We start from the raw sequence: 19,797 nt of genomic DNA, 5'->3' as shown, positions 1-19,797 counted from the left end.
CCAATGACAAGGATGGTGGAGATGAGTCACCTCTACCAGAATTGACCCCAAAAGGTACTCAATTAAGATTAAGAAATGTTAACCAACATATAACTTGCGAATAGCCTGAATGAGAGATTAAGAGTGGATATACGATGTTAAGAAATTATTATTGACAGAAGCACAACCGTTTCACAAGCATATGCCAGAGTTCCGGGAATTAGATAAATGTAAATGGCTTGAATTCAACTTGTCAGGCTGCTTGAATAGAAATTATATATCTATTTCATTTACAAATAGGCCTGTATGACAGTATATGTCTTGACAAGAAAATATAATTGACACAAGTTCGGGTAATTCATCTACAATTTTGTTAGATTCCATTTATGCGGATCCATTCGATGTCAAATCTGCAAACCCTAGTGATATAAATGTGATTATTGTATGGAGTCTGGAAACTGAATTAAGGAGCAAGATAGCCAAGCAGACACGATAAAGAATTCATGTATACTTTCTTACAGTTGGAATAAATATCACATGGTTATGATATCACCAACAAAATATTGTTCACATTTTGAAAGACAATGAAAGGAAATAAGTGGCACATGTAATTTTTCGATGGCTACCCCTTTTGTCTGGGGAAAGGGGCTTTCACAATTGGTTGTGCGATCGCTATTGCCATTATTTCTTGATAGTATACTTTGTACAGGATCGCAAGCAATCGCAAGCGATCACATGACCGATTGTGAAAGCCCCTTAATTGGCAGCAGTGCGTATGATAACAAATTGCTAGCACTTCGTGAAACCTATCCAATTGCTTTTATCATAATTTGTTGAAAAGGAAACATGAACTAAATGCTAGAGTTTTCTGTAACATTTTTTTTAAAGGAATGGACCACATTTACCAGGCCACTGAGCCCATGCAATTTTCTGGAGACTCTATTGAGGAAGCGGTGGGAACAGATACTAATGACGAGGATGGTGGAGATGAGTCATCTCTACCAGAATTGACCCCAAAAGGTACTCAATTAAGATTAAGAATTGTCAACCAACATATACTTTGCGAATAGCCTGAATGAAAGATCAATAGTGGATGTATATGATAAGAAATTATTATTGGCAGAACGCACAGCCGTTTTATGGGCATGTGCCAGAGTTTATGGGAATTAGAGAAATGTAAATGGCTTGAATTTAACTGGTCAGGTTGCTTGAATAGAAATTATATATTATTGCATTTACAAATGGGACTGTATGACAGTATGTGTCTTAAAAGAAAACAAAATCGACACAAGTTCGGGTAATTCATCTACAATTTTGTTAAATTCCATTTATGACCATCCATTCGATGTCAAGTCTGCAAACCCTAGTGAAATAAAATTATTATTGTATGCAGTCCGGAAACTGAATTAAGGAGCAGGATAGCAAAGCAGACACGATACAGAATTCCTGTATACGTTCTTACAGTTGAAATAAATATCACATGGTTATAATATCAACAAAATCTTATTAAAATTTGGGAAGTGAATTAATATGAATAAGTGGCATATGTCATTTTCCAGTGCTACCCCATTTTTCTTGGTAACGACGGTGGGGTATTATTTGTGTGAAATATAATTTTATGTATTACTTAAGCCATGAGTTGGTAACAGAAAAACAATGTTGGCTGTCACATTCTACGTAATTACCTAATTCATGGTCATAAGGGAATATTGATTTGAAAGTGTAAGATAAAACAACATACAAGTCCTCTCTAACATATCGGGCGAAGAGGTTATAATTTCATTAGTGTGAAAACATGAAAATGAATCTGTTGTCGAAGACTTGAAGTAAGCCATCTCCAAAATGGAAATGAGCCACGCCCCCTTAAAACACAAGTGAGCAATAAGGCAACTGACATTTGATAATGTGTTTGGAATCATTCAAAGTAATTAGTTGTTTTACTAAAAAGATGCATTTGATCAATTGAATGGAAATATAAATGAAAAGTTAAAGTGATTGGAATTCGGCAACGAGTGTTAACTTGTTTTCCATTTTAGGTACTTTCTTGGATATAAGTCAAGCATTTCCTGAGTCGTTGTATGAACTGCAACAGGGCCTGCCTATGTTCTGTTGTAATAGAGGATGTACTCGTGAAGTTTACCAGGAATGTATGACATGTTGGAAGCTGATCTGCTATGAACATTTTGTCGCAAAGGATCCTTGCAGTTGTCACGATGGCAAAGCTTGGGAGGTAAGAGTTAGCACGTTAAGTCTAAGCTTTAATTTAAAAATATCAAAAAGAAACTAAATACTAACAGTTCACCAATAATTCCGCGTGAGGTTTCACATACTTGACATAGTAGACAGACCTTGACATACTATTGTTATTTTCATGAACTTCTCATAAAAAATATTGTCATGGTGACTTACAGTAAGCTTGGAGCTCGTTATTCAATATAATATTATGCATACATGAACTTGAATGTGATAAACATTGCCAGTCAATATTTATTCTAATTCTTCAGAGACTGTACCACAACATATGATTATTTCTAATGTTTCTATGTTGTAATCAAAATCAAACAAAAACTTAAGTCAATGGAAATGAACTAATATTTTTAATATTGATTTCTTCTTGCGAACAAACTAATGCAGATAGCATAAGAACTAAACAAGAAATCTTCAACACTTCGTTCACATGTAAACGGAAATAGTGTCGGAATTGAAACCAGATATGTTTTGATGCATTGTGGGTGACTCGTACTAATTATAGATAATTAAAATTACGTTTAGTTCTTTATGAGAATTAAATTTCTGTTTGATTCTGATATATATATATATATATATATATATATATATTATATAATTATATATATGTAGGATGTTACAGACTTCGAGCGAGAGCGAAGCGACCGTGAGCAGCAAGATCCAGAGGTCTCACTTAACCATGCAGACTTCGAGCGAGAGCGAAGCGACCGTGAGCAGCAAGATCCGGAGGTCTCACTTAACCATGCAGACTTCGAGCGAGAGCGAAGCGACCGTGAGCAGCAAGATCCGGAGGTCTCACTTAACCATGCAGACTTCGAGCGAGAGCGAAGCGACCGTGAGCAGCCAGACCCGGAGGTCTCACTTAACCTTGATGATGCTGAACAGCAGAAGGTAATACGGATTTTTTTCTTCTCTTTCAAATGTAAATCAGTGTGACAACAAGCAATCACACAATTAAAGACATATCGTCCTTTTTGCAGATCAGCAGAAAACCATCCAAACATCTGTAAACCCTAGAGCATGGTGGGCAAGTTGTATATTCAAAATGTGAAATAGTTAAATCATGTAAAATTCAAATAATGCACGTAAACAGTGCATGATAGATAGTCTTGCTCAGACACTTGGAAGTTTTGTTTGTTGAAATAATAGTTATCTGTGTGTAATTTAAATTACAAAACACATTATGAACATAATGTACATTATAGAAGACATTATTTAATATTTTGTAAAAAGTAATTAAAAAGGACTGTGTCAGAGACTAATATATCTTTTCGAGGTTCGAAAAAATAAATTCAAATTATAACGGTAGTTTGTACTTTACAAATGAAGACCCTACAGGTCTAAAAACTACACAAAGGTTTTTGTAACAGTGTCTTCTTCATTATATACCTTATTGTTTTACATCAATTGTATACACAAATTCAATGCAAAAGGGACATAATGTCTTTAAGGCTCTCCTTATCAATAAGTCCTCTAAATCACAAACTTATTAAAACAATCATATCAATTGTGCTTGTACTAGCATTTTGCTTATTTCTCCTGATGGCATAACGGCAGTTGACTAAGCTCCTTCAAATTTAGCCAGGCAGAACGATAGCAGCCTCTTCCCGTGTTTTGAATAAAAGCGATATTTTTTATTCTTAATTCATAGATTTGTGAATTTATAACATAGTTCCCTGAAGACAGCATGGGCTTTCAGTTAAAACTATTAACATGTCATCACAGGCACCTTCAAAGCTTTTGAAAGGCTAATGAAAACTTTGCTAAAAATTTAACCCCCTTTTTGTATTCTCTGTTTCTTTTTGTTTTACTGAGTCCACTTAGATATTCAGATAATGCTCTTACGTTGGCTTCTTGTCTCCATATATCACTCGAAGGATGAAATAAATGAGACGGAGCAAGATCAAGGTGACCGTGACTCCCTCGAGCATCAAGAGGGTCAGCATACCCAACATGAAGATAACATGCACGAGGTTCAAGACAGTCAGTCTGAGGTGATTATATGATATAAAAGGTGTCATGAATTATGATAATATGAGCAGTATTTCAACAACAAAAATCTCTGTCAAATCATTATCTACACTTAGTAACTGCTTATTTCGGAAAGTGTGATTGGCTCTTCATACACAGGTTATGTACTGTAGTTCAATTACAGACTTGCAATAGCTTACAATCAAGTCCATTGCAAACGCGCCAGAAATTTAGTTTCTAAATTCTAAATTCCAAAATTCGCTACAACTTGGGGCACACAAGGATCAGACTGGTTCCACTGTATGGAATAATCTCCTTTTAGTTAAATAAACTTTGCTCTTCATCAGAGTCCTTTAAAAGTAGTTTAAAACTCACTTCTTTAATGCTACCTTTTGATTACCCATGCCTTGTATTAATAATTTACTTTCTATCTTACTCTTCTATTTTCGCGTGGAGCATTCTACAGAGTGGATTTGCCGCATTACAAATCTCATCAATCATTATTATCATTATTACTTACTGTTGCAGAATTTTAGGGAAACTAATATGAGAACTGCCTCGTGCCGTTTTTTCGACCTCTAATTTACGTTTGTAAACTCGCTGAAAAACGCATACGTTTTTAGACGCTAAACGGTTCAGTGTAGGACAGTACCTTTGTATTCACGAAACATGGCCCATATCTAATATTGACTTTTCACTTGCATATTGACATGTTTCTGTGGATTATTTTTAAACCTTCAGTATATTCCCACTTTTTTACAATAAACTTATGAAACAAATTTCCTTTTTACATTCTGTGTGCTACTTGTAGCAAGGAGAAAGAAAGAGTTAATCATGTGTTATTTTCTATTTCAGAAACGTGGGAGGAAGAGAAAACGGAATCCAGAAGAATGGAAGAAAAGACAGCAGTCAAGAAAACGTAATCGGGGAGAGGAATATGTTGTACGTAATAAAACAATCCCTGCCAGAAAGATAGGAAAGAAGTGTAACACAAAATGTCCCCATAAGTGCTTCTCTAAGTTCTCTGATGAAGACAGGAAAACATTGTTCGAGGATTACTGGAAAACGGGCTCCTACACCCGTCAGCGAGATTTTATTCATCACCATATTTCTCGGTCCAAAGCAATACCTAGAAAAAAGAGAAAAAGTCAGAAGCGAGTGCGTCACATGTACAAATACCATCTCCCGCTCACATCACAAAGGGAACGAGTGTGCAAACATTTCTTTCTCAGTACTTTGGGAATTGGTTCCAAGCTTATTGAGTATACATTGAAGAAGTATGAAGGTACGAAAGACCATTAGTGCCACGGAGAAAAAAAAACTACTATTTCTACTAATCTGTTTAAACAGATTATAATCTGTAATAACAGATTACGGTATTTCTACTAATCTGTTTAAACAGATTACATTACTTCAACTAATCTGTTTAAACAGATTATAATCTGTTATAACAGATTACGGTATTTCTACTAATCTGTTTAAACAGATTACGGTATTTCTTCTAATCTGTTTAAACAGATTACATTACTTCAACTAATCTGTTTAAACAGATTATAATCTGTTATAACAGATTACGGTATTTCTACTAATCTGTTTAAACAGATTACGGTATTTCTTCTAATCTGTTTAAACAGATTATAATCTGTTATAACAGATTACGGTATTTCTACTAATCTGTTTAAACAGATTACGGTATTTCTTCTAATCTGTTTAAACAGATTACATTACTTTCTGTTTTAAACAGATTACGGTATTTCTTCTAATCTGTTTAAACAGATTACATTACTTCAACTAATCTGTTTAAACAGATTATAATCTGTTATAACAGATTACGGTATTTCTACTAATCTGTTTAAACAGATTACGGTATTTCTTCTTATCTGTTTAAACAGATTATAATCTGTAATAACAGATTACGGTAATTCTACTAATCTGTTAAACAGATTATAGTAATTCAACTAATCTGTTCAAAACAGATTATAATCTGTTATAACAGATTACGGTATTTCTTCTAATCTGTTTAAACAGATTACGGTATTTCTACTAATCTGTTTAAACAGATTACAGTAATTCAACCAATTTGTTTAAACAGATTATAATCTGTTATAACAGATTACAGTATTTCTACTAATCTGTTTAAACAGATTATAATCTGTAAAAACAGATTACGGATCCTACTTTTGTCACTTCCCCTGCGCTGCATGCGCGTTTTATAGTGGCTGTGATCACGTCACCCGCACATTTAGCTGGCGAGGGGCATGCCCGTGGCATAGCTCATGTCTTGTGAGAACTTGGACTGGACAGCTTGCCCTGAGTTTCGGGTAGGACATCATCGGAAGATTCGTAGTCTGTCATATCGTAGATATGCCTGCTTTTCATTGTGTAAGATTACTCCCCCCAATTAATCAATGATTGAATGATAACAATAATATTGGCATTATCGTGGTTTCTCTCACCACGCATTTCATACTCCATTCATTACCGTTCATTTCGTCGCTGCTGGTGATTAACTCCCACCGCTTTGCACACAGTGAAGACGTGCGCGCTCGTGAGTGGTGACAGAAACCACGATCTTACACTAACAGTTAAAGTTTGATATATCTTAATTCTTATCTAATGCAGGCGTAGAAATAGACCTAGATCGATCTAGTCTAGATTCTAGACCTAGATGATCTGAAGTTAGTCCTAACGTTAGTTCCCTAAACTTTACGTTAGTCCTAAAGTTAGTTCCCTAAACTTTAGCCTTTAGTTTTAGGGGACTAACATTGGGACTAACTAGGACTGTAGCTCTAGAATTTAGACTAGATCTAACAACTGTTGGGTCTATGTCTACGTCTGAATTAGATAAGAATCAAGATAGGGGACTGGGGTCTAACACTATCAGTGACACTAGTAACAGCAACTCAGATGTAGATCTAAATAGACTAGACTAAATAGACTAGTCTAAATTAGACCTAGAGACCTAGGCTGGGGTCTAACTTCATTACATCTGGACCTAATCAGAAAAAAATCTGTCAGGTTGGATGAGTCTTTGAACATTTTATTTTTAAGCTCTCTTCGAGAAGAATACGGCGAAGCCAGATGTAGAATCTAGTCTCAGTGGAGCAGATATAGAAAGTGGTCTAGGGTCTATTAACGTTAGTCTGTAAATCTAATAGTTAGAGTCTAGGTCTATTACTTTTAGATCTATACTGTAGACTATCGCCGAATGAAATCACCCTAGTCTAGGCCAGGGTCTAGTTCTATATTGATTTGTGTGTGTGTGTGTTTATAAGCTGACTGTATATAGACCTAACTTAGTCCGATTGCAAGACACCCCTTATGGAATAGGGCCGCCTAGGGCCAGTAGGGGGTCTCATGACTCTGGATGGTCTCTGCTGCCAGTGCTATTTTGTGCAAACGTTAATTATCAGATCGCACTGGGTCTGGGAACTGCATATTATTTCATTTATTCTTAAGTTAAACTGCAAAACAAAATCCCTAAAACCTTACTAAACGAGTTTTATTAGGCCTACTCTTTAAAAAAAAAGCAACAACAACAACAACAGCAAATGGATCACTCAGTTTTGTTGCTCCTCTTGACTTGAGATAAGAGAATAGGAACAGCAACAAAAACAACAAAATAACTTTGATTTTTTAGCGATATTTCCATCAAACTGGATAAAGTGCCCGTCATTCGACCGCAAATAATAACTTCACATTTTCACACGCAAGGGCACTTAAGTATCAAAAAACACATGCAAATCAACACATCACATCATTGGTGCCGGAAGCGGGGGGGGGGGGGGGGGACAGGAAGAGGAAGAAAAAGGAGAAGAGTTGGAAAGAAAATGTTGTATTAATGTACACTGTAACTTAGAAAAATGTGTTATTTTTTTTGCTCGCTCCCTTTGCTTGCTCACAAAATGAAAGATTATATGTGTAATTTATGCCAGTGCTCGTAACCAGCTCATTCACTTCGCTCCCTCGCTTTCAAATTTCTTTGAAAATTTTTACGCGTCGTATCGCCCCCTGTGTATGCCACTGAGCCCCCTCCCCTTCAAAAAAGGGAGCCCCCTGGGATGTTTGCCCCCCCCCCCCCCCAATCCAGAATTGCTTCCGGCGCGCCTGCATTACACACAGAGAAAAAGTCACTGACGGTGATCTAAGTTCAGTAGTGAAATTCCAAAACAATGTCAACATTTAAAAATCTAGCTTCCATCGTCAATATGGGGGCTTAGGCACAATATTTCCAGGCCAAAGCATGTGGTGCTTAAGTCTGGTCTTTGAGAACCGGTCGGCTAAAACGTGCTAGGACTTATATTATTATTAAGGGTTAATGAATGGAGCAGCTAATAATAATATATTATGCATGGGGTTTGACATTTATATGGTCTTCAAACGTAGTAATAGTTTGTATATGTATCACGGGTAAATTGCATTTAGGCAAAGTTTCATTTTGTCTTAAGTGATAACCACTTAGGCTACTTATCAATTAGTCTACTGACCAGTTAGTCTAAAGTCTAAAGTACATTTGGTGTAATGGCCATTTGGTCTAAACTCTATGACCATTTGGTCTAATGACCATTCAGTCTAACGTCTAATTGGTCTGTCCATTCAATCAAGTCTAACACCACTTAGTCTGTTTGCCAGTTGGTCTAGTCACCAGCTTGTCTAATATTTGATTCGTCTAATCATCATTCTGTCTATTATTCATTTTTAGCTCACCTGAGCCAAAGGCTCTTAAAAGTGAACTATTGCGATCGCCCTTCGTCCGGCGTCCGTCGTGCGTCGTCCGTCGTGTGTAAACTTTTTACATTTTCATCTTCTTCTTGAAAACCCTAGGACCGATTTTCATCAAACTTGGCAGGTAGCATCCCTAGGGGGTTAGGAACTTAATTTCTTAAAATGGGCACCATGCCCCACCCAGGGGGCCCCCAGAGGGGCCCAAACCCCCCAAATTAAAGAAATCTGTAAAAATCTTCTTCTCTAGAACCAGAAGTGATAGAGCTAAGTTAATACTATGAGTTAGTACATTGATGACTGTAGTTTCAAGTTTGTTCATGGCAGAATCAGGGGTGCCCCCCCTTGGGACCCAGGGGAGGGGGTGGGGAGGGGTCCTAATGGGGCCTAAATTGTACATTTTCATCTTCTTCTTGAGAACCCCATGACCAATTTTCACCAAACTTGGCAGGTAGCATCCCAACGGTTAGGATCTCAATTTGTTAAAATGGGCACCATACCCAACCCAGGGGCCCCCAGGGGGGCCCAAACCCCCAAAATGAAGGAATCTTTAAAAAAAAATCTTCTGTAGAATCAGAAGTTATAGAGCTAAGATAATACTATAAGTGAGTACATTAATGACTGTAGTTTCAAGTTTGTTCATAGCAGATCCAGGGGTGCCCCTCTTTGGGGACGAGGGGGGGGGGGGGGGGGGTTGGGAAGGTCCAAATGGGGGCCTGAATTGTACATTTTCATCTTCTTCCTGAAAACCTCATGATGGATTTCGTCAAACTTGGCAGGTAGCATCCCTAGGGGGTCAGGATCTCAATTTATCAAAATGGGCACCATGCCCCACCCAGAGGGCCCCAGGGGGCCCCAATCCCCCAAATTAAGGAATCTTAAAAAAATTTGGGCCCTTATTGTACATTTTCATCTTCTACTTGAGAATGCCTGGTCAAATTTTAGTAGAGCTGTGAATAATTTAGATTAGTGACTGCGTGAAAGGTAAACTTGCGATACTCAGGTGAGCGCTAGACCCGCGGGTCTCTTGTAAGTTTCTAATTACCTTTATGTCTAATTCACATTTGAGCTAAACCCACTTTGGCTAATATCCACTTAGGCAACTTATCACTCTGTTGAATAGGCCTAACCATTTAGGCAAAGTTTCATTATGGGGGGTTGAGTGATGCCGAATATCCTCGGCCACGGAGTAAAGGACTGAGCAGGGAAAGGGTTTGGGAGGTTCCAACATGAAGGATAGACTAAATAAGCGGGGGGGGGGGGGGATGTAGGACCTGTTTTTTTGCTGCCAGTTAACCACAAAAAATGTTTTCAAACAATACCACAGAGGTACATCCTCATTACTTGAATGAAAACTTTAGGCGATTTGAACCTTTACTCAGAGTATGAACCATATTTCGTTTTTTTATTTTGCGAGCAAGCGAGGCAAGCCAGCTGAAAATTCCACCTTCTAGCTATAAAAAAAAAATGTTACTTGTCCTCAAAGTACACTCAAGCAATGTAGATAGCTATATAGACATATCTGTACTTAGTTTCTCTTGACATAACAGCTGTCATCCACACAACACTTGTTCACCTTAGTTTGTGTTTATTATTGTGTTTATCTATATCTGAACTTAATTTCTTTTGACATAGCAGCTGTCATCCACAGAACACTTGTTCACCTTAGTTTGTGTTCATTTATCATCCATTTGGTGTCTATTTTTGTCATTTCTTGATTGTACAGAGTCGATGAAGGCCAGGGGCCGAAAGCTTGTATAAAATAAAGAAAGGAATTAAGCGCTACGTCAGTTCCCTTATCTCATTCTTTCGCATATATATTACTTTGATTTCGAAATACACATTTCTGTGTGATTTGGTAGAATAACTTGGCAACATAGGCCTACATGTATAATCATCTAATTTTTACAAGCACCTCCATGATTATTAGATTAATGTCTAATTAACACTTTTTTGTTGTTTATTGTAGGTTTATCAAGATGGATTTGTGTGCATTTATGGAGGAAAGAGGCATGGACAGAAGTGTTATAGAACGGATGAGAGAAGAAAAGGTGAGATCAATTTTTGAAATAGTTGGGGGGGGGGGGGGGCACTGTCATTACAAGTTGGACACCATGCTCGTACATGAACTTTCAAAATGGACCCTAAACAAGTAATTAGACTTCATCTCAGAATACCCAAACAAGTATTAATTTTGTCAGGTTTTTCCCACTCTAAACAAGTAAATTAGCTGTTGTAAAAGTATACCCTTTTCCCCGATTTTGTCAAGTTTGATATCCTTTTCACTGTATGCGCATACATCATCTGTGAAACACAACCCCTTTTATGTTCTTTTCTGTACGAGCATGGTGTCCGCCTTGTAATGGAAGTGCCCCCCCCCCCCCGGGGGGGGGGGGGGGGATAGTGTCCTAAGGCTTGTATAGGGGCAGTTATTATGAGAGTGGTATGATATATCTTATCCATGAAATAAACATGAAACATTTGCATTTGTATAGCCAGGGCTCCACACTAACTCTTTTGGTTAGAGGTCCAGACATCCCAGGCTCCCCTTGTATTGGGCTCTGTATTGAAATTGTTCACTTTTGGGCTCCCAGACCTGAATTTTAGGCGCCCATGTGTTCCGGGTGCCTGCTGATATCAAGCCGTGGTATAGCTAAGGAAATCGTAAAGCATAAAGGTAAAGCTTTTTATGCCTCCGCCACGAAGTGGTGCCGGAGGCATTATGTTTTCGGGTTGTCCGTCCGTCCGTCCGTCCGTCCGTACATCCGTCCACATTCGTTTACGTGAGAACTTGAGTAATTGTATCCCCCGAACAGAGTTCGGAGGATACTATGGATTTGGCCTCGTTGTGCCGCCGTCTCCGCCGCAGAGATTTTCTTGTGAGCGCTCTACCGGCTGCAGTTCTTTTCGGATCATCTTCAAATTTGGCATATAGGTGTATCATGGTAAAACAAAGAAGCCTATTGTTTTTGGTGGTGGCGCCCTTGCTTGTTCCGTCTTTATACATGAAAAGGTAAAATTTTCAGGGTCTGCTTTTGTGCACAATACTGGCCATGTTTCTTATCCGATTTTTTTCAAATTTGGTATGTAAATGTGTCATAGTCAAGTCTACACACCTATAGGGCTCACACCCATAAATATTTCCCCATAGGGATGTGTGTTAAAAATCAAATTTCAAAAAATTCTGTAAAACAGCTGGGAGAAATGAGGTGTTTCAGCTTCACTAACCTGGATAAGTTAGATATACCCTTTCATCCATCAAATTCTCAGGGTGGATAATTCAGTTCAAATTCTGTCCAGGGGTCCGCAAAGCCAGACTACGAGTTCTTATCACTCAAAAAATCACCCATTTTCCGTACACGTACCCAATGAAATATAGTCCCCTCAAATTCCACCAGAAAATCTTTCATCTTCCAACCAAAATGCAACTTGTAGAGGAATTCATACTCAATATCTACAGCTATTCAGTTTTTTGCCAAACTACATCATTGATTTTTAATCAATTTTTTTCTTCATTTATTTTGGTATCTTTGGTACGAATTTGTGAAGGGGCCTGGGGCATTCCCTTGTATTTACGGGTGTGAGCCCTATAGTGGAGGTCATATTTCTCATTTGACTTTTAAACATCATAAATGTGTTTTTGATGAGATTTGCACCTACATCATATGGGAAATTACACATTCAAGGGTCATAAAACTTCTCAAAGGGACATTTTTGAAACTCATGCCCTTTTGAGGTTTTTAAAAAAAAATAAAACTGTAGTGTGGATCAGTTCTTCATAAGATGAATACCTAGAGGCAGGCAGTAATCTTTGATTATGGGGGTGTCATCATCACATTATTGCCTACAAAATACTTGAAAAGACTCTGTTTTGTCAAACAGACTAACTTTATGAATTTTGACCTGTTTCAGTGGTAGCCAAACAAAGAAATACATTAAAATAACACAGTCATTCAAAGTTGTGTGATACTGATGCCTGCTATGTACAAAGATCTATCTATATAACAACAACATCATAAGAAAACAAATTGTAGCCAAACAGAGTTGGGGGGGGGGGGGGGGGGGGGGGTAGAGGAGAGAGGTGGGGGGGGGGGGGGGGGGGTAGGAAGGGGAAGGGGGGAGGGAGGAAGAGATCTGACACAATAGATCAACATAAACCAGCAGAATTTGTATGGGATGAATACTTCCCATAGACTTGTGTGCATTGCATGCATCCTCTATAGGGCTCACACCCATAAATATTTCCCCATAGGGATGTGTGTTAAAAATCAAATTTCAAAAAATTCTGTAAAACAGCTGGGAGAAATGAGGTGTTTCAGCTTCACTAACCTGGATAAGTTAGATATACCCTTTCATCCATCAAATTCTCAGGGTGGATAATTCAGTTCAAATTCTGTCCAGGGGTCCGCAAAGCCAGACTACGAGTTCTTATCACTCAAAAAATCACCCATTTTCCGTACACGTACCCAATGAAATATAGTCCCCTCAAATTCCACCAGAAAATCTTTCATCTTCCAACCAAAATGCAACTTGTAGAGGAATTCATACTCAATATCTACAGCTATTCAGTTTTTTGCCAAACTACATCATTGATTTTTAATCAATTTTTTTCTTCATTTATTTTGGTATCTTTGGTACGAATTTGTGAAGGGGCCTGGGGCATTCCCTTGTATTTACGGGTGTGAGCCCTATACCTATTGGTAATGCTGCCCCCACTGTTCTACCTTTTACAGGGTCAAAGGTCACCCTGATCAGGTCAGAATTTGGAAAAGTGCTTATTTATGCAATAACTTGATTATTACTCAATGGATTTTATTTAGACTTGCTAAGGAGGCGTGTGGGTGGTCATTCTACATGTAGGACACAACAGTTTGTGGTGAGGGCGCCCTCAGTGTTCCGACTTGGATGCCATATCACATTTCTTATGTGTGTTCTATCAGCCACATTTCTTGTCCGATTTTCTTCAAATTTGGCATGTAGGTGCATTATGGTGAAATGAAGACACCTATTGTTTTTAGTGGTGGCGCCCTCGCTTGTTCCGTCTCTATACACCAAAAGGTAAATATTTCAGGGTCTGCTTGTGTGCGCGATCCTGACTGTGTTTCTTGACCGATTTTTTTCAAATTTGGTATGTACATGTAAATGTGTCATAGTCAATTCTACACACCTATACCTATTGGTAATGCTGCCCCCACTGTTCTGCTTTTACAGGGACAAAGGTCACCCTGTTCAGGTCAAAATTTGCAAAAGTGCTTATTTATGCAATAACTTGATTATTACCCAATGGATTTTATTCAGACTTGTAAAGGAGGTGTATGGGTGGTCATTCAACATGTAGGACACAACAGTTTGTGGTGAGGGCGCCCTCAGTGTTCCGACTTGGATGCCAGATCACATTTCTTGTATGTGCTCTATCAGCCACATTTCTTGTCCGATTTTCTTCAAATTTGGCAAGAAGGTGCATTATGGTGCATTATGAAGAAATGAGGACAATATGGATTTGGCCTCGTTGCGCCGCCGCGTCCGCGTCCGCCGCAGAGATTTTCTTGTGAGCGCTCTGCTGGCTGCAGTTCTTCTTAGATCATCTTCAAATTTGGCATGAAGGTGTATTATGGTAAAACAAAGACGCCTTGTAGGAAGCGGGTCCGGCAGCAGCTCCTAGACCACATATACACCAGAGACTGTGTTGTACTGCAATCAGGGGTACTACACACCTACTACAGTGATCACGACCCAGTGTATTTGAAGACTCCTACTAATAACCTGTAGTGGCACAAGGTAAATTCTGTGACAACAACTGAAAAATACCCAAAGTGCAAACATTGGTTCCCAGTTGCCACATTATTCAACAGTTTAGCCTAAAAAATCATCCAAATGGGGTATGGGGGGTGGGTTCGGGGGATACATGTGCTCGCGATCGGGTCCCCCGGCCGAGTGCTCTAGTTTTGGCTGGATTTTTACCAAACCTGGTCCAAGTATAAATTATGATGGGGCAATTACTTGATTAGATTTTGGGTGAAATCGGCTAATGGCCAAAGGTCAAAGTTCAAAGTCAAATCATGAAATTTATCCGTCAATGCAATAACTTAAGACTGGAAAGAACAAATTTCCCCAAACCTGGTCCAAAATGATGAAGTGTGATAGGGTAATCACTTGATTAGATATTGAGTGAACTAGGCCAGAGGTCAAATTTCAGAGGTCTAGTGAAATGCTCAAATTTCACCCATTTTCCATATGTTTAAAGTGGCTCCGTGTACTGTCCTGAAACTTGGCATATAATCACCAGATAATGATTATTTGCCCACTACATTAACTTGTGGTCTCACATTGGCAGTATGTACTGCACCTTATGGGAGAAAAAATGTGATACTGCGGAGGCATACCAGTCGCCCTAGCGACATTTCTGGTTTGATGTTTCAATTTTATAATATGTTTCTTTGAATACATAGTTTGAATGCATTTCTTAAGACAGTGTGTAGTTATTAACCGGTATACATGCAGCAATCAAGTAAATATAAAAGACAGCACTCGACAAATCTTGCCCACCTTTGTCAGTGACGTTCATTTTGCACATGGTTAACATGGAATGCTTCTACGTTTTGGCCTTTCCTCAATTAGCCTTGTGCTCTTTTTTGCTGAAAAAAAATTAACTCTTTTTCATATGTATTCTCTCACCTTCTTGTTATTTACAGATTGATGCTTCCATTCTGCTATTGATGGATGAGGATGAGCTCAAGAAGTTTGTGCCACTATTGGGGGATAGACTAGCACTGCGCAAATTTTCAGAAGAAAGCACTCAGAAAGTGTCTACCAGCTCATCAAAGTCTTCCAAAAAAGACTCGCTTCTTTGTAAACTTAGACAGAAATTGGGGATGAAAAGAGATAGGGAGGTTGCTGAAAATAGTAGTGGGTATGAAGATTCTGCAAGTTGTTCCTATGGGAGAGCTCATAAAATGCTAGGGAACAAAAATGCTGAAAAATTGGACAGAAGAATAGATGTCGGATGGATGGACTTTGATCATATGTTAGGCAGATACAGGCAGGTACGTAAGACGAACGGAGGAGGCATCAGATCTCTGTCTGTGTCTAAGCTATGCAAGCCTGCTGAACTGCTACAAATTGTAGAAGACCTCTTCTTCCCGGATGGCATTTCAGCTAAAGGGGAAAAAGAAAACTTTGAATGCTCCTTGGTGGACTTTCGACAGCAGCCTCTTGAAGGAGATGTTGGACAACTCTACAGCAGATCAAAAATGCCAACCCTTAGGTTTTACCTGCGCACAGTGTCCAAAGTACAGGAGCATGGCAAATCTAAGGGCAAGTCAAAGGGCAAGTCAAAGGTCAAGAAGAGGAGGACGGTTCATGTGAGGGATCATGGATATGATACAAGTAGTAGTGAAGCTGATTTGCCTGAAATTTCGCTAAATTCTGGTGAACATTCTACAAGCACCCACTCTTCATCTTCATCTGTATGTTGTCTGGAAGATGACATCACCAAGTCCAGCACCTTATTTTCGGGATTGAAGGAACTTGCAGACTCACCAACTATTTCATTTGGGCCATCGCACTCTACTCCGGTGCAGGAACAGCTCGATGTCACGATTAGGGACCCAGTTAACTCATTGCCAGCTGAACAGATATTGGCTGAAGTCATTACTGATGAGCCAACTGTATATGTAGAGCTGGTTGAAGAACAGACAAATGACTTTCCAACTAACCAAACACAATTTGAAGTTCTCCTCATTCGAAGAAGTTGTTTAATAACAGATATGATGAATGCTTTTTCGGACGAAAGCATACTGAAGGCTAATACTGTTGTCCATATGATTCTACAAAATGGGGATCTAGAGAAGGGCCAGGGTAACGGAGTATATAAGGATGCTATAACCCAATTTTGGGACGAGGTGTATGAACAGATGACAAGTGGAGACTCTTCAAGGATACCTGTCTTGAGACATGATTATGGGGAGAAGGAATGGCAGGCACTAGGACGCATCATCACAAAAGGCTGGTTGGACCACAAGTACTTTCCCATCAGGTTGGCACAAGACTTTATGGTTAATGCAATCTGGGGATCCACGTTCTGTAATGGTGACATGGTGGAGGCCTTCCTAAGTTTGCTCCCAGAATCAGAAAAGGAAGTCGTGAAATCAGCACTTAGCAATTTCCCCGAAGACAATGAAGAGCTCATTGACATCCTGAGTGGCTATGATTGTCGAAAGGTACCAACAAACGAAAACTTCAGCTGCCTCCTTTCAGAGTTGGGCCATAAGGAAATCATCCAAAAGCCAATGTACATTGCTGACTGCATGAGACCAGTCCTTCAAAACCTTCAGAATGAGCTGACCCAGGAAAGCTTAAGTGAAATATATAAGCTTCACTGTATCCGACATCGAAAAAAGTGATTGACAAGTTGGAGTTCTCAAGGGATCTCTCACCCAATGAGCAGGCGGTATCAACGTACCTGAAGAAGTACTTGCGGTCACTAAACCAAGGCATGCTGAGAAGATTTCTTAGGTTCTGTACAGGATTAGATATTCTCTCTAACTCAGATATCAGGGTTACATTCTGTTCCTTGGATGGTCTCCAGAGGAGGCCCATTGGCCACACTTGTGGTAACGTGATAGAATTGCCATCCACCTATGATAACTACGTAGAGTTTAGACAGGAGTTTAATCACATTCTACATAGTGGTCTATGGGTTATGGATGCTCTTTAAATACTTTTCAAGGAAAGGAGCTATACTCAAGAATGTTGTGCAGAATTACAAACTGCTAGGTTGAATGTGGAAGAGAGTCACATAATCTTGAATGAAATACTCTTTTTATTGTTTCACAAAACCTATCACTGGGTAATATTTGTTTTATAAGGTTTGAATATGATTGACTTTTTTTATCAGACTGCATGGTCATTGTTGATTAAACAGGGTATATTCATATCAGACTCCTTTTTAGGGTTATGGTTACAATTATTTTACCTTTGTCACGGTAATCTGACAGCTCTTCTGTGCTCGGAGACGAAGTGGGGACTATAATTTTACGTGTGACCTGAGAAAGAAGCAGAATCGTATGTATATGGTAATAAAGGCTTTGGAATGATATGTATTTTCAAAGCCTTTGTAGGTTTCATCTTATGGTGATTGAACATACCATTGTTCAAGATCAGCGCTCTAGTTGTGTATTTGGTTTGTGTTGAGGGTTTTGACTGTAACAGTTTGCCAAAGTTAATGTTATAGTGGTTATTTTAAAGGAAGGTTTTACTACCATTTAGGGGTCGAAGTTAAAAGATCAATGCTCATTTTTAATGAAAATATCTACATGTTTATACTGGGTCTAAGTATTACCTCAGAAATGGACTTTAATCTAAGTATCATGGAATGATAAATTACTGGTAAACTTTATTATTTGATCCAAGATTCAAAGTCAAAGGTCACAAAAGTCAATTTACACCAAAAAAAAAAATGACACGTTTGGGGGCTATTTCAGTATTGGTGTAATTGCTAGGAATGGCAAGGCTGTTGGCAACATAATTGTTTGTGCAGGTACAGTGTTTTCACAGATGGCGGAGGCCTATGTATCTGTAGTTTTTAATGTACATGTATGACTGTGCACAATTCAACCATAGGAGGGGTTGTCAATAGGATATCTTGAAATATTATTGATTTATATGCCATTGTTTCATATTTCATGTTTCAAGGGGAATGGTATGTATACGATTTAGTAACAAAGGCTTTGGAATGATGTGTATTTTTCGAAAGGTTTCGTAGGTTTGATCTTATGGTGATTGCACATACCATTGTTTAAAATCGGCACTCTAGTTGCGTATTTGGTTTGTGTTGATGTTTATATTTTTATCTAAGGTTTTGGCTGTAACAGTTTGCCATAGTTAATGTTATAGTGGTTATTTTAGAGGAAGGTTTTATTACCATATAGGGATCAAAGTTAAAAGATCAATGCTCATTTTAATGAAAAGTTTTACAGTTTTATACTGGGTCTAAGTACTACCTCAGAAATGGACTTTGCTTTAAGTATCATAGAATGATATATTACTGGTAAACTTTATTCTTTGATCCAAGATTCAAAATCAAAGGTCACAGAAGTCAATTTACACCAATAGATATGACACATTTTGGGGTTATTTCAGTATTGGTGTAATTGTTAGGGATGGCAAGGTTCTTGGCAACACATACAGTTGGCAGCAAAATTAATCAACCCCCTCACGTTTTATACATTATCAACACTATAAATTGTGTTGGAATTAAGAAACAGTTTTCCAGTTATCATAAAACCTATCACATTGTATATCAATAGAAAGGATAATGTATTGCCTTTACTTTCCACCCGTTATGTAATTGTGATCACCCATGCATGAAGAAATATGATCCATTATGTAAAATAATGTATATTTTCTTACCTTTGTGTGATTATTGAAGCGTAACTTGCAAACCACCAATGATCACAAATGATTTTGTATGTTTTCTGAGAGATGTGACAATACCCTTTAATTTAATACACAATTCTAGTATCTGCAGTTGTTTCTATTTCTTTCATGAAGAAATAAAAAATAAAATTTTGATGAAAATATAATCTGTGTACAAAAGTCAACGGGGCAACAAAAATGAAACAGTTTTTCTTTGAAAAATGTCTATAAATATAGTAATACCTACCAAAATATTTGAAATTAGACATCAAATTATACAATATCATGTCAGCTTTCAAGAAAATGACTTATGAGCCTATATTCAAGGGCTGGCTTGCAAGTAACGCTCCAATAATCACACAAATCCAAGAAAATGTACATAAGTTTGCAAAATATATCATTTTTTCACGCATGAATGATCTCAATTGGATAGCATGTGGAAAACAAAGATTATGTTTCCCT

At 38.2% G+C, this 19,797-nt stretch overlaps 1 long non-coding RNA gene and 1 pseudogene across 1 annotated transcript; both read left to right on the top strand.

Moving 5' to 3' along the window:
• Positions 1-2,078: 2,078 nt before the first annotated feature.
• LOC139722417 (uncharacterized) lies at positions 2,079-5,428 on the top strand. The gene is made up of 4 exons (XR_011710281.1): positions 2,079-2,209; positions 2,839-3,117; positions 4,104-4,220; positions 5,053-5,428. It is a non-coding gene; the product is annotated as an uncharacterized lncRNA (long non-coding RNA).
• Positions 5,429-10,180: 4,752 nt separating this feature from the next.
• On the top strand, positions 10,181-18,730 carry LOC139722429 (uncharacterized; annotated as a pseudogene).
• The last annotated feature ends 1,067 nt before the right edge of the window (positions 18,731-19,797 follow it).

This window comes from Diadema antillarum, unplaced genomic scaffold, assembly GCF_040938485.1.
Source record: "Diadema antillarum isolate AM-2024a unplaced genomic scaffold, OU_Dant_1.0 scf00000165, whole genome shotgun sequence".
Classification (NCBI taxonomy): Eukaryota; Metazoa; Echinodermata; class Echinoidea; order Diadematoida; family Diadematidae; genus Diadema; species Diadema antillarum.
The sequence above is the reverse complement of the archived record's forward strand: the minus strand, read 5'-3'. Positions and strand labels throughout refer to the sequence as shown.